We start from the raw sequence: 13,254 nt of genomic DNA, 5'->3' as shown, positions 1-13,254 counted from the left end.
TGCCACTCAGGAAGAGAGTTCTCTTGAAGAACAAGACATGGGCACTAGCACTGCTAGACAGCGCGACAGAGGTCACAATAGTTCGCCAGAATCTTCTAGAGCATCTGGAGGTGAAAGCAACTGATGACTTCATACAAGTTGAAACAGCAGATATGCGTGTCTCCGAACCCGATAGGGTGTATACAGTGACTTTACAATTGGAAGGAGACATCGAGCGCACTATACACGCAATCTTTTGGGATCGTGTAGTTAGGATATACGACATCTTACTGGCTGAACAAGATTGGCCGCCTGATTTTGTCCGCACCTGCCCAGTTGGGGAGGAGGTTATTAAACCTTCCTTCTCGCCCCTTGTTCCAGGGGAACTCGCTGAGTCATATTGCATCAAATGGGCTCTAGCACAAGCACCTGCCTAATATAGAAATCATGTAGGGTGGGACAGGGATTCTCCATATCATGTAATTCCGAGTAAAGGTGAACCTCAGCCACAATCGCAGTATCCCATAAAACATGAAGCAAGGGCACCGGTGAGAGAAATACTTACACAGAATATCAGGGAGTAATTGAACCCTGTGTCTCACCGATGAATAATCCCTTATTCCCTGTAGCTAAACCGGACCATTCATATCGAATAGTCTTAGACTACAAACATTTGAACAGACATACACGCACATATGCTATACAAAATTTTCATAGTGCTGCACTAATGAGCAACATAGTGCGGAAAAAATATAAAACGACATTGGATATCTCTAATGGATTCTTCTTCCAGAATATCGCACCGGAAAGCAGAGATTTAACAAGCTTTAGCGTGCTAGGCTCCCAGAAAAAAATCGGTTCTTTGCCTCAAGGGTATAAGAACAGCCCAGGACTGTTTGCAGCTCGTGTGACTGAAATTTTACATGAGTTAGACCCTGAAGCATTGTCATATGTGGATGATATATGTCTCACGGATGACGAGTTGCTACAACATTTAAGACGGGTAGCCCACATTGTTGGGGTTTGCCAACATTGGCTATAAATTTAACTTCAAAAAATCAAAAATTGCCTTCCTCAGAGTCATATTCCTGGGATATGAATTGTCGGATGAGGGTAACAGCCTAGCGCCACAATTTTTAGAAAAGTGCGCACAATTGCAACCACCAAATACGATTAAGAAACTCCAATCATTGTTGGGCTTTCTGAATTTTGGCAGAACATACATTCCTGAGTATGCTACATGCATAAAACCGTTACATGAATTGATACATCCTGATTTTTCAAGCAAATTCTGGACAATTGAACATACACATACTCTTAGGGACTTACAAGCAGATCTGCTAGCCGCAAAACATTTACACACACAGGACAATAAGACGCATTTGGTCATCAGGGTGATAGCTGGGGCCATTGGGTTTACTTATGTCACATTTAATGAAGGTGAGACAGTCCCGATTGGATACAAGTCATACTTGTATTCGGCTGCTGAACAACGATTTGCACCCACAGAGAAAATTCTTACTGCTGTAGAGATGGCTGTTATGAAAGAAAGACCTCTTGGCCAGGGAAAACGCATTATTGTCGTTTCCCCCATTCCGGCCCTAGAGGCTGTTACAAAAGCTAGCGTTCCGAACGCAAAAGCACTCAGGAATTTCGGCAGTATGAAGTTGAATATCCAGTACCCGCTGACACATTGCCTATTGATCAATATCAAGTAGTCATGTACACCAATGGCTCTGCGCAACAGGCGATTGGGACAAAACACCAATATGTGGCTGCATGTGCGGCAGTGAGCAGCTCTGTGGAGGGGGAGAAATTCTGCCCCTAACATACTTATACAAAGACCTTAGGGGATTGTACAGCATAATTAGCTGAGCTAAAAGCTCTACTAATGGCACTAGACCATACAAATCCAACGCAGTTCACACTGATTGTTTGTGATTCGTATTATTGCGTCCAATCTTTTAATGAATATCTACATTACTGGCGCTTGAATGGGTTCAGAGATTCAAAAGGCAACACCATAAAACACAGACTACTGTGGGGGAAGGTAGCAGACTTGAAAGAGATGCTACCCAAAGTCCATGTTGTACATACACTTGGACACCAGCGCGTTGGAATACACGTTGCTGGAAATACTCTGGCTGATAAAGCCGCAAAGTCGGAAGTGGCAGTTGCCACTGTAGCTGCAGTAACTCGTTTAAGTTCCTAACCAGACACAGAGATTATGGCTGCTATAAGGGCTACGGTTGATGGCACGCCTTATAAAAATAAAGCTGTAAGATCACAATTGGTTAAAGCAGCGCATGAGGGAGTGGTTTCTGCACATGCTGGCGTGGCCGCTACAATTTCGCCATTGCAGGCCCGTTACTGGTGGCCTGGTCTCTATAAAGAGACTAAGCAGTATGTCCTTTGTTGTGACATCTGTCAACAAATTAAAGTTTCAACAGCTAAGCTCCCGCCACAGACACCCCTCTTAATATCCAACAGACCATTACAATGTGTGCACTTGGACCATTGCGGTCCACTAACACCTGATAGTGCATATAAATATATACTAGTCGCAGTTGATTCTTGCTCCAGATTTGTGTGGGTGTGGCCACAGCGCTCGGCTGACACTCGGACTGTTATTAAAGATTTGTAAGTCTTTGTGGGTACATATGCAGTTGCGGCATTCCATTCGGACCAGGGCCCTGCTTTTGCCTCAAGGGCATTCAGGGACACCATGGCTTCGTTGGGGGTCCAACTCCAGTACTCATCTTCATTTCATTCCGAGGGAAATTCTGTTGTGGAGTGATTAAACCGCGATTTAAAGCAATCTTTAACAGCCAGAGTCTTAGGTACGGGTCATAGTTGGCTAACCCACCTGTATGGAGTTCAGAGAGCACTCAATAACCTTCCTAGAAGAACCCTGGAGGGTCGTACTTCATATGAGTGCCTGTTCGGAACACGAATGTTTGTTCCGGATCTTGGCGGTCCTGGTGTGGAGGCGGCAGAAACGCCTTTTGACATAAATGATCGTGTCACTGTTTTATAGGAATTACAGCAGTTCCGTGAAGATAACTCTTCTAAAAGTGCCGCCTCCACAGGAATTAAGGATGTGCCAGTAACACCTACCGGCTGGATTCCCAGGGTTGGGGATCTTGTGCGTGAAAATGTTGCAGTGAAAAAATAATTTGGCCCTTCTTATAGAGCACCAGTCCCAGTGTTGGGGATACACGGAACGAGAACTGTTATTTTACCACCGTTGCCAGGTGCCAAAGAAAATTGCTTGGTTTCTATTGACAATGTTAAGTTACAACATGTGGCCGATTCTACACAGCAGACCAAGAGGAACGTCCAGTAGTTCCTGAATCCCTCTCACTACTGGGGAAGATGTTCCACTTCAAGTTATCTATACCAACACTGTTGCCTCTCCGAGCTTGGGGAGGGTGGATGATGATCACGCATTAGTTCCACTGACAACAAATAACTCAGAAACATTTGATCGAGTCACCATGACTACTGACGTGACGGATGGTGCTATCTACAGTGTACCACCGCGAGAAACACCAACTCCTCCATTGAATACGGCGACACCTTTTGCACGAACTGCCTCTGGGTACTTTGCCAACAACAACGATAGTCTATCGGACTCGTTTGCCTCTTCGACTACTGACCTGTCCGGTCCATGTAAGCTGATGTATTGGCTTAAAGATACGTATTTTGTTTTTCCATGGAATTATCTGTGGCTCTTATTGACTATGCTGGTGTTTTTTCTTTGGATTGGGTTTGCCATTACCTTTTTTCTGTTGATACATGGTCATTTTCTTCCTGAGAGATCAGCGGTTGAACAGGTGGAGGAGGTGTTGAAACCACATTTTTCATCACAAAGGGTCCGAAGAGACTTGTCCTTTGTGAACATTTCTGCAGTACCAATTCCAGATGGGATTGTGTGGGATAAAGTAATGTTTGATATATGCGGTCCCACTGAGATAATTCAAATACCGTATGTTCTAAAGTTATCTATGAATGATATAGTAATACCTGGCTTGTATCTGAGGATTGGGATGTGAAGACAGTTGATTCAATGATGAAAGAATTACAATATTATACTGTCTATGAAAATGAAGATGTTTACCAGTTTAAAGACAATTATGGTGGCGTGTTTTGCTACAATTATTATGGGCACCATTTCATACACAAAGCAAGTAGTCCAAAAACAATATTTGACTATATGCAATGGGAACATTGCTCGACTCCCCCATAAGGGAGCTCCAAAACTTACTTTGATAAATTTACGTATTTTTCTGGGCATCATCAAACAAATGCTAAGTCATATTATTTTAGGTTAACTCCGTCTAAAGATAAACAAATGTTGACTAACACGAAATTCATATATTCAGATTCCTTTGTTTTCCGATTGTCAATTGAAGGTTATGAATATTGGTCAAAAAATATTGATTTGAAAAGTGTTTGGGGAACAAAACATTGGCAAACAAAGAGTAGAGAAACATTGTTTAGAGCATGTCTCATTCCCGTCCAAATTATTTTTTTGAATGAAACAGTACAACAGACTAGCTGTTTAGACTTAGCAACAATCAGAGAATTGAACATGCCTAGTATACCTGTCCCTGCCAAAATTAATAACTGGCAGAAATACATAATTGCCACTTTTAGTGAACTTACAGAATGGGTCCAGAATGGTACATTTAACACTTCATTGACATGTCCAGGGGGGTGGTTATTGTGGCCCATAGACACCAACGGGTGTCATCAACATTTTGTCACCTCCTCGGGGGGTTTCTGGAGGAGTAGGTCAGACCCTTGCTATATATCACCAGAACATGCTGAAATCATTACTACATATAGGGGGTTATTACAACTTGGAGGAGGTGTTAATCTGTCCCAAAAGTGACGGTAAAGTGACGGATATACCACCAGCCGTATTATGAGTCCATTATATCCTATGGAACTCGTAATACGGCTGGTGGTATATCCGTCACTTTACCGTCACTTTTGGGACGGATTAACACTTCCTCCAAAGTAGTAAAAACCCTATAGTGTGGGAAAATTGTGCCAGCAATGGTTAAAATCATCCTCGCTAGATGCAGTTAAGACACATCTTACTCTCCTGTCTAATAACACTGACATATAATATTTTTTGTCAGGCCCGAAGACACCACGTAGGAAGCGTTTCTTGTATGAAGTATACAATGAAATATGGAAACTTTCCCAGCAGAAGGCTGCAGCCCGGTTAAGGCAGATAGATCAGGAAAATTTGAAATAGGCATTAGCTGTTGTGGATAATGGAATTCACACCTTGTCCGACCAAATATATACAATTAACAACATTGTTTCTTCTGCTATAGACATTATACGATCTGATATGTCTTCTTTATATCATGGACAGAGTCAGACCAGGTCCATTATGCAGTTGGGTTGGACACTTCAGACATTGAAGGCGGGTCGCGTTCCGTGGCAGCACATCAGTGCCAGGGACATATTTTTTTCCTTTAATTTAACGCGACAACAACAACTAATGGCTAAGAAGGAGGTGACTTATGTCATGCTTAACATTGAAAAGTTAGAAAGATTGCCTTTTACCGTGGCCGAGATTCCCTCTGCGGAGTGGTTAATACACGGGGTTATTAATCTGCCTATTTCTACATTACAATTCACTTCTTGCCTGAAACATATTCCGGTGGGCAGATATGAAAAGTTGGGAGATAGTTACATCCATGAGGTGTGGGATCTTCCCTTCTTATACAAATGTCTCAATGGTATGAAAGAAGTCTTTCTTAGCGGTAGTGAATGCGAGATTTCGGTTAGCCATTCGATGATTTGTAAGCAGCTGTCCTTGCATGGGGCGTGTAATGCCTCGGTGGCAAACTTGGCTTGCTATCTGAAGGGAGTTCCGGTCCCCTTGAATAAACGCACACTCCAGGTGCTTTCAAACGGCATCTACGTCCTCCTCAATAGTGAAGACTGTTGTGGCATACGGGCCGGAATAGTTTACGTTGTTTCAGTCACTAAGGTCGTTATGTGCAGCGGGAGTGTGTTGTTTCCCCCCACTAAAATTAGGGAGGTAGCGGATATTTGGACTCACATTGCTACTTCCAAGGTGAGTTTCGACAAGTTAAGTAGACTGAAGGCTTTATTGTTTCAAAAGCATGTGGCCCTTACATCTGCACGCGAGACCTACGCACTTCAGGTGGCAAGGTCATTGGTGGAAATACAGTCCCTGTTAAATACCAACTTTCCGAGCCACTTTGGTGAACTCGTAAGACGTATATTTAATGCGTCCAGCACGGCTGGATTAGCACATTTTTTCAAAGCCGTTGGTGTTGGTTTCGTTCACACCTTCTCTTCCATATTTGGATTAATACCTTCGGCTATTCATTCAATTTTCGGAAGCATATTTGTGGGATTTCCGATAACTTTGGCTTTATTGGCCGGCATTTTGCTGTTGCTGTTGTTTCTCCATAATGGCTGTCCCGCCGCAACCGGTTTTGGATTGTGTGCAGCCCGTGTTTCGGTGCCATTGGTGCTCTTTTGAACATGCACTAGACGTCTGTCTCTCACAGCAGCGCCCCCAAGTGGTTGATGCTGATCTGTTGATGTTCCCGATGAGGGCTCATTACCAGACATGCGCACTGCGGCTGCGTTTGCTTCGAGAGGATGATTACGAGATACCCTTCCTGGAGGAAGTTGATATTAACTTGTTTACAGGCTCTGCACAGGATGCCGCCTTGGTTGACACTGGGGCTTTGGAACACACCTGCTCCCTAAAAGTCTTTGGCGTGGATTTTCCGGTTTTGTCATCTGCTGAAGTGGAGAATCTCCTGCTTTCCATGACCACTGGTTGAATTGAATTTGTTCTAAATTGACATTGTCATATGAATTCGGCATTTTGCCACATGCACATTGTTTAAATTGAGGATTGATATACTTTGGTGTCCTCTTAACTTGTTGAAATTTGGTAGGGTTTTAATCATTTTTTAGCTTAGGGCATTTTTAGCTTCGACTTAAACCACTTTCTACCGACAAGTGTAGCCATTTTTAATGTAGCTTTTTGCACGTTTGCTTAATGTATTAGGCCTCTGTGCACTTTGCCCTAGATGCATTTTATTTAGCCTCGCACTGTTATTTTACAATAACCAGTTTCACAGTCTTGTTTTATTTCCTTCTATCACACTGTTTAGCTTACTTCAGCACTGTGTTCTCAAATAATACATTCTTGCTCGCTCTGTGCTTCAGTCAAGGATACAGTCTGGTGCTTTACCGATAGACGTGGTAGAAATTTAGTCTTTATGGTTCGTAGACAGTACACATCCTTACGTAGGGACGTTTCTTAGAACACCGGCGTGTTAGTTATAAAAACACTTTCTGGTCCTGATACACGTAAGAGGGAGATTCCGACCAGGAACCCACAACTAGATGCTGACTGCCCTGTTGCAGATGCTGATACAGATCACAGGCCTTTGCTCAGGTATGAGGGTTGATGTCCTCATGGGGGAACCAGAAAGGCAGGCTTAGAGCTTCACATGCTGTGCTCAAAATATAACTTAGAGAGAACATCATTTAGTTGCAATATGATAGCCTTATTCTTATGTTTCACTCTCCTCGTTACTATTTCAATCCTACTGTGTTGTATGGTTCTGGTTATTGCAGCTCACGCCTTGTTATCTAAAATGCAGTTGTTTTATTAAAGCAATCTTTAAAACTCAAACTGCCTTTATCATTTATATATGAGACAGCACTTTGTACGACAGAACTGGTTGTGACCTGAGTGACCACGACTTCCAAGGGAAGCACTAAGATGTCATGCGCTCGGCTGCCCAATTGTCTCTTCCCTTTGGGAGAGATGAGGCACTGCTAGTTAGCCGGAGCATAACCCGGATTTGGGGTGACAAGGGTCCTTCACCGTGGATCAGACTTAGTCCCCCACACTGCGAACGATCCTGCCGCCCAAAAATCCAGTAGTCTCACTGAGATAATGAGAGCCTACGCGACTATACAGGCCCTCTCAAGTGCAGCAAACCACTTATTAATGTCATCCCCCTCTTTATAAGGGGGGTCTATCTTGTGCAGATTCTTGGAATCTTGCTCTTTAACAGGATTGCTATCAGAAAAACTGCTCCTGCCACCATGGGAAACTAACCTCAACCTCTGTCTTTCCCTCTCTATGTCTAGGGATTCCCTATCTAAGGCCAGCTGCTGCTGTTTAAGATTCAGTCTGGTCTCTTCAACCCTCAACTTTTTGAGTTCCCTTTCTAACAAGTTATCCTCAGGGTGGGTGTGTGGGAATGTTTAGACACAGAAGAAATGTGGGAAGTTTCAGAGGGGGGCCTGTCCCTAACTGTCTGGATCCTAGTAACCTGGCATCTAGGGGTGAAACATTCCCTACTGTTGTGGGAGCCTCTATCACTACCAGTATCACTAGGTGTCCTGCTAGGGGGCAGGCCCTTGTAAGAACCTTCTCCAGCTTCTCCAGGGAACTCCTCTGAATCTGACTGGGAAGCTTCTCCTTTTCCTAACCTCTCCTGAGATGGGCCAGACTGGTTCTGGTAATCTACAATGAGGATGTTAAAGAGAAACTCTTTTGTAGGGTTCTTACCTATACTCAAACCTCTATCCAGGCAGAGACCCCTCAAACCTTTATAGTTTAAACTCTCATATGTTGCATTAACAGTTTTGGGAGTGGGCTCTACTACAGACATGATAGTATAGGTTTAAGGATAGTGAGAAAGAAAAAGTTTTAGAACTTTAGAAAGCACAGAAAAAAACGTTTTCAAACTTTGGGAAAACTTTTAGAAGTGTTCAAAACTTTTCAGAACTTTGTTAAAAGTTTTACAATAGAAAAGTAAACTTTTTTGGTTAAGTGTACATATACTGAACTATTTGGTATATGATTCTCTTACCTAGTACCAAATGACAAAGTGGTAAAGCAGTTGCAAGTACTTATCCCACCGCTGCACCACCAATGTAGGAGGCCCAAGTAGGGGCGACTCTTTCTGGTAGCCACGGTGTTGCAGGCAATGGGTACGCCAAGAGCAGGCCGTGCCCCTCAGAAGTAGCGCCAGAGGGAAAAAAACCCTGAAAGGGGAAAAAACCTCCACAAAGAATGTTCCTAAAACAGGAACAAAAATGAAGAGAATATCAGCAAGAGCAAATACAGGAAAAAGTATTCTGAACTGACGAGAACCAGCACAGGAATACGAGGAAGCAGGAGGGAAGACGCCATCCAACAGAAAGTGTTGCAGCGCAAGGAGAGAAAGAATCACAGCCCTTAAATACCAACAAACAGGAAACGACCAACAGGAAGTAAAAGGACACCATCTTAGATAGGGAAAAGCACATAGAACAGAATGGACTAGGAACCATAGAGAATAGGGAACAAGGAATGCTGGGAAGATAAAGGAAACATGGGAAGGAGTAAAAAACATAAAGGAAGGCATAACCAGATTTCCAAGAAAAGAAGAAAAGAACAGGTGAGTGGGGGGGTCAGACATACCTAACAACGCGGTGCACAGCTAAAGAACGAGGCCCCATGCCCAATTTGGGGCCTCTGCAAGCACACAGCAGACTAGTGTCGCGTCGCGTCAGTGAAACGCGTGCTGCGGCCCGAGCCGAATGTTCGGCTCGTGCTGCGCGCAGCGGCGCGACAAGAGGTGTTCCTAGCAGCTTAGGCTGATAGACGGTAGCTATGGCAAAGCAGTTTAGGCTGAACTAGGAGACATGCAAAGCTCCTACTATACCACTTATATCATATAGCACAATACCATAAGAAAACACAATACTCAGAGTTACTAAAAATAAAGGTACTTTATTTTTATGACAATATGCCAAAAGTATCTCAGTGAGTACCCTAAGTTAGACGGTAAGTAGTATACACAAGTTATATGTACACAAACCCAAAACAGGTAAGTAATAGTAAGAAAAGTAATGCAAACAGTGTAGAATTACAATAGGATCAACTTAGGTCTAGGGGCAACACAAACCATATTCTCCAAAAGTGGAATGCGAATCATGAATGGACCCCAGACCTATGGGAGCTTTTAGAGGGTCACTGGGACTGTAAGAAAACAGTCAGGGTGTCTAAGATACCCCACCCCAAGACCCTGATTAGTAGGAGTAAAGTACCCCTACTACCCCAATAGGACACAATAGTCGTGATAGGGGGATTCTGGAAGAACCACAAACACCAGCAAAGCACTGAAGACGGATTCCTGGACCTGAGGACCTGCAAGGCAAGGGGACCAAGTCCAAGAGTCGCAATAGTGTCCAGGGGGGGGGGGGGGAGCCCAGGAAACCCCGGATGAAGGTGCAAGAAGGCTGCCTCTGGGTGGAAGAAGCCAAAGATTCTGCAGCAACGAAAAGGGCTAGGAACTTCTCCTTTGGATGGAAGATGTCCCACGGTGTGCTGGATGCTGCAGAAGTGTTTCCACACAGAAATACCGCAAACAAGCCTTGCTAGCTTCAAGGGTCGCAGTAGAGGTTTTTGGGTGCTGCGGGGTACCAGGAAGGACCAGGATGTCGCCCCTTGGAGGAGGAGACAGAGGGGGTGCTCAGCAACTCAGAGAGCCACCACAGAAGCAGGCAGCACCCGCAGAAGTACTGAAGCAGGCACTTAGAAGATTTGTGAACCGGAGCTGACTCAGAGTCACAAAGGAGGGTCCCACAACGTCGGAGTCCAACTCAGAGGGTTAAGCACTGCAGGACGGAGTGCTGGGGACCCAGGCTAGGCTGTGCATGAAGGAATCCTTGGAAAAGTGCACAGAAGCCGGAGCAGCTGCAAATCACTCAGTGCACAGGTTTGCAGTTTAGACTGGGGAGGCAAGGACTTACCTCCACCAAACTTGGCCTGAAGGATCACTGGACTGTGAGGGTCACTTGGATATAGCTCCTGTGTTTCTGGGACCGCGCTCGTCAGGATGAGAGGGGACCCAGAGGACCGGTGAAGCAGTCTTTTGGTGCCTGCGTTAGCAGGGGGAAGATTCCGTCGACCCACGGGAGATTTCTTCTTGGCTTCCAGTGCAGGGTGAAGGCAGACAGCCCCCAGAGCATGCACCACCAGGAAACAGTCGAGAAAGCCGGCAGGATGAGGCGCTACAATGTTGCTGGTAGTCGTCTTGCTACTTTGTTGCGGTTTTGCAGGCATCCTGGAGCAGTCAGCGGTCGATCCTTGGCAGACGTCGAAGAGGGAAGTGCAGAGGAACTCTAGTGAGCTCTTGCATTTGTTATCTGAAGGACACCCCAGAGGAGAGACCCTAAATAACCAGAAAAGGAGGTTTGGCTACCAAGAAAGGAGGATTGGCTACCAAGAGAGGTAAGAGCCTATCAAAGGGAGTCTCTGACGTCACCGGCTGGCACTGGCCACTCAGAGCAGTCCAGTGTGCCCCAAACACCTCTGAATCCAAGATGGCAGAGGTCTGGGACACACTGGAGGAGCTCTGGGCACCTGCCCTGGGAGGTACTGGTCAGGGGAGTGGTCACTCCCCTTTCCTTTGTCCAGTTTCGTGCCAGAGCAGGGCTGGGGGATCCCTGAACCAGTGTAGACTGGCTTATGCAGAGATGGGCACCATCTGTGCCCATCAAGCATTTCCAGAGGCTGGGGGAGGCTACTCCTCCCCAGCCCTTCACACCTATTTCCAAAGGGAGAGGGTGTAACACCCTCTCTCAGAGGAAATCCTTTGTTCTGCCTTCCTGGGCCAGGGCTGCCCAGACCCCAGGAGGGCAGAATCCTGTCTGAGGGGTTGGCAGCAGCAGCAGCTGCAGTGGAAACCCCGGAAAGGCAGTTTGGCAGTACCTGGGTTCTGTGCTAGAGACCCGGGGATCATGGAATTGTCCCCCCAAACAATTCCATGATCTTAGACGTGTTACATGGCCTTGTTCGGAGTTACCATTGTGACGCTATACATAGGTAGTGACCTATGTATAGTGCATGCGTGTAATGGTGTCCCGCACTCACAAAGTCCGGTGAAATGCCCTGAACGATGTGGGGGGCACCTTGGCTAGTGCCAGAGTGCCCACACACTAAGTTATTTGGCACCTAACCTTCACCAAGTGAGGGTTAGACATATAGGTGACTTATAAGTTACTTATGTGAAGTGAAAAATAGCTGTGAAATAATGTGGATGTTATTTCACTCAGGCTGCAGTGGGAGGCCTGTGTAAAAATTGTCTGCGCTCCCTATGGGTGGCAAAAGAAATGCTGCAGCCCATAGGGATCTCCTGGAACCCCAATACCCTGGGTACCTAGGTACCATATACTAGGGAATTATAAGGGTGTTCCAGTGTGCCAATCAGAATTGGTAAATTTAGTCACTAGCCTGCAGTGACAATTTTAAAAGCAGAGAGAGCATAAACACGGAGGTTCTAGTTAGAAGAGCCTCAGTGATACAGTTAGGCACCACACAGGGAACACATATAGGTCACAAACTATGAGTACTGGGGTCCTGGCTAGCAGGAGCCGAGTGACACAGGCAAAAACAAACAGACACACAAGTAAAAATGGGGGAAACATGCCAAGCAAGATGGTACTTTCCTACAGTCTGCAAAAGGGACATTGTCAGTGTTCTGAAGCAGCAACATAAGAGTTGCACAGGAGTCCCCTTTCCACTCTCCAAAGGGAATAATCACAGGCAAAGGTATAAAAGAATGCTACAAATAGGGAGGAGTGATACACTTGGAACAGGTTTGTGAGGGGACATGCGGAAGAGCCGGTATCAGTCTACAGATCCAACATCTTTGTAAGGTATGCAGGATAATTGCATGGCTTGGCATAAAATAATTTATTTAGCTATCATAACCACACACAGCCAGATAATAATATCGCTGGAAGCACACATACAAATTAGGTAGGGATTAGACTAAAGGAGTAGGCATGTGTGATGACATATATTTGGGGATTTTCTAGCAATTATCAGCATTCTGACACAAATGATTTGTAGACTAATAATGTAGACCAAATAACCATGGGCCAGATGTATCAAACGATTTTGCATTCGCAAACCGTGCGAATCACAAAATTCCACGATTTGCGAAAGCAAAATCACCTTTCATGATTTAGGGAAGGAATTCGCAGTGAAAGTTTAAGGATTCGCAAAAATAACGATTCCTTAAAATTGCGACTCCATTTAGGGAATCGCAAATTGCGATTCTCTAAATAGGAAATTACAAATAGGGAATTCCTATTTGCGATTTCCAAAGCACATGCATCATGCACTTCCTAAATGCGAATTGGGCATTTAGGAAATGCAATTACCACAAACTCAAGTTTGGTGGTAAGCAT

This window comes from Pleurodeles waltl, chromosome 12 (assembly GCF_031143425.1).
Source record: "Pleurodeles waltl isolate 20211129_DDA chromosome 12, aPleWal1.hap1.20221129, whole genome shotgun sequence".
Classification (NCBI taxonomy): Eukaryota; Metazoa; Chordata; class Amphibia; order Caudata; family Salamandridae; genus Pleurodeles; species Pleurodeles waltl.
Note: the sequence above shows the minus strand (reverse complement) of the source record.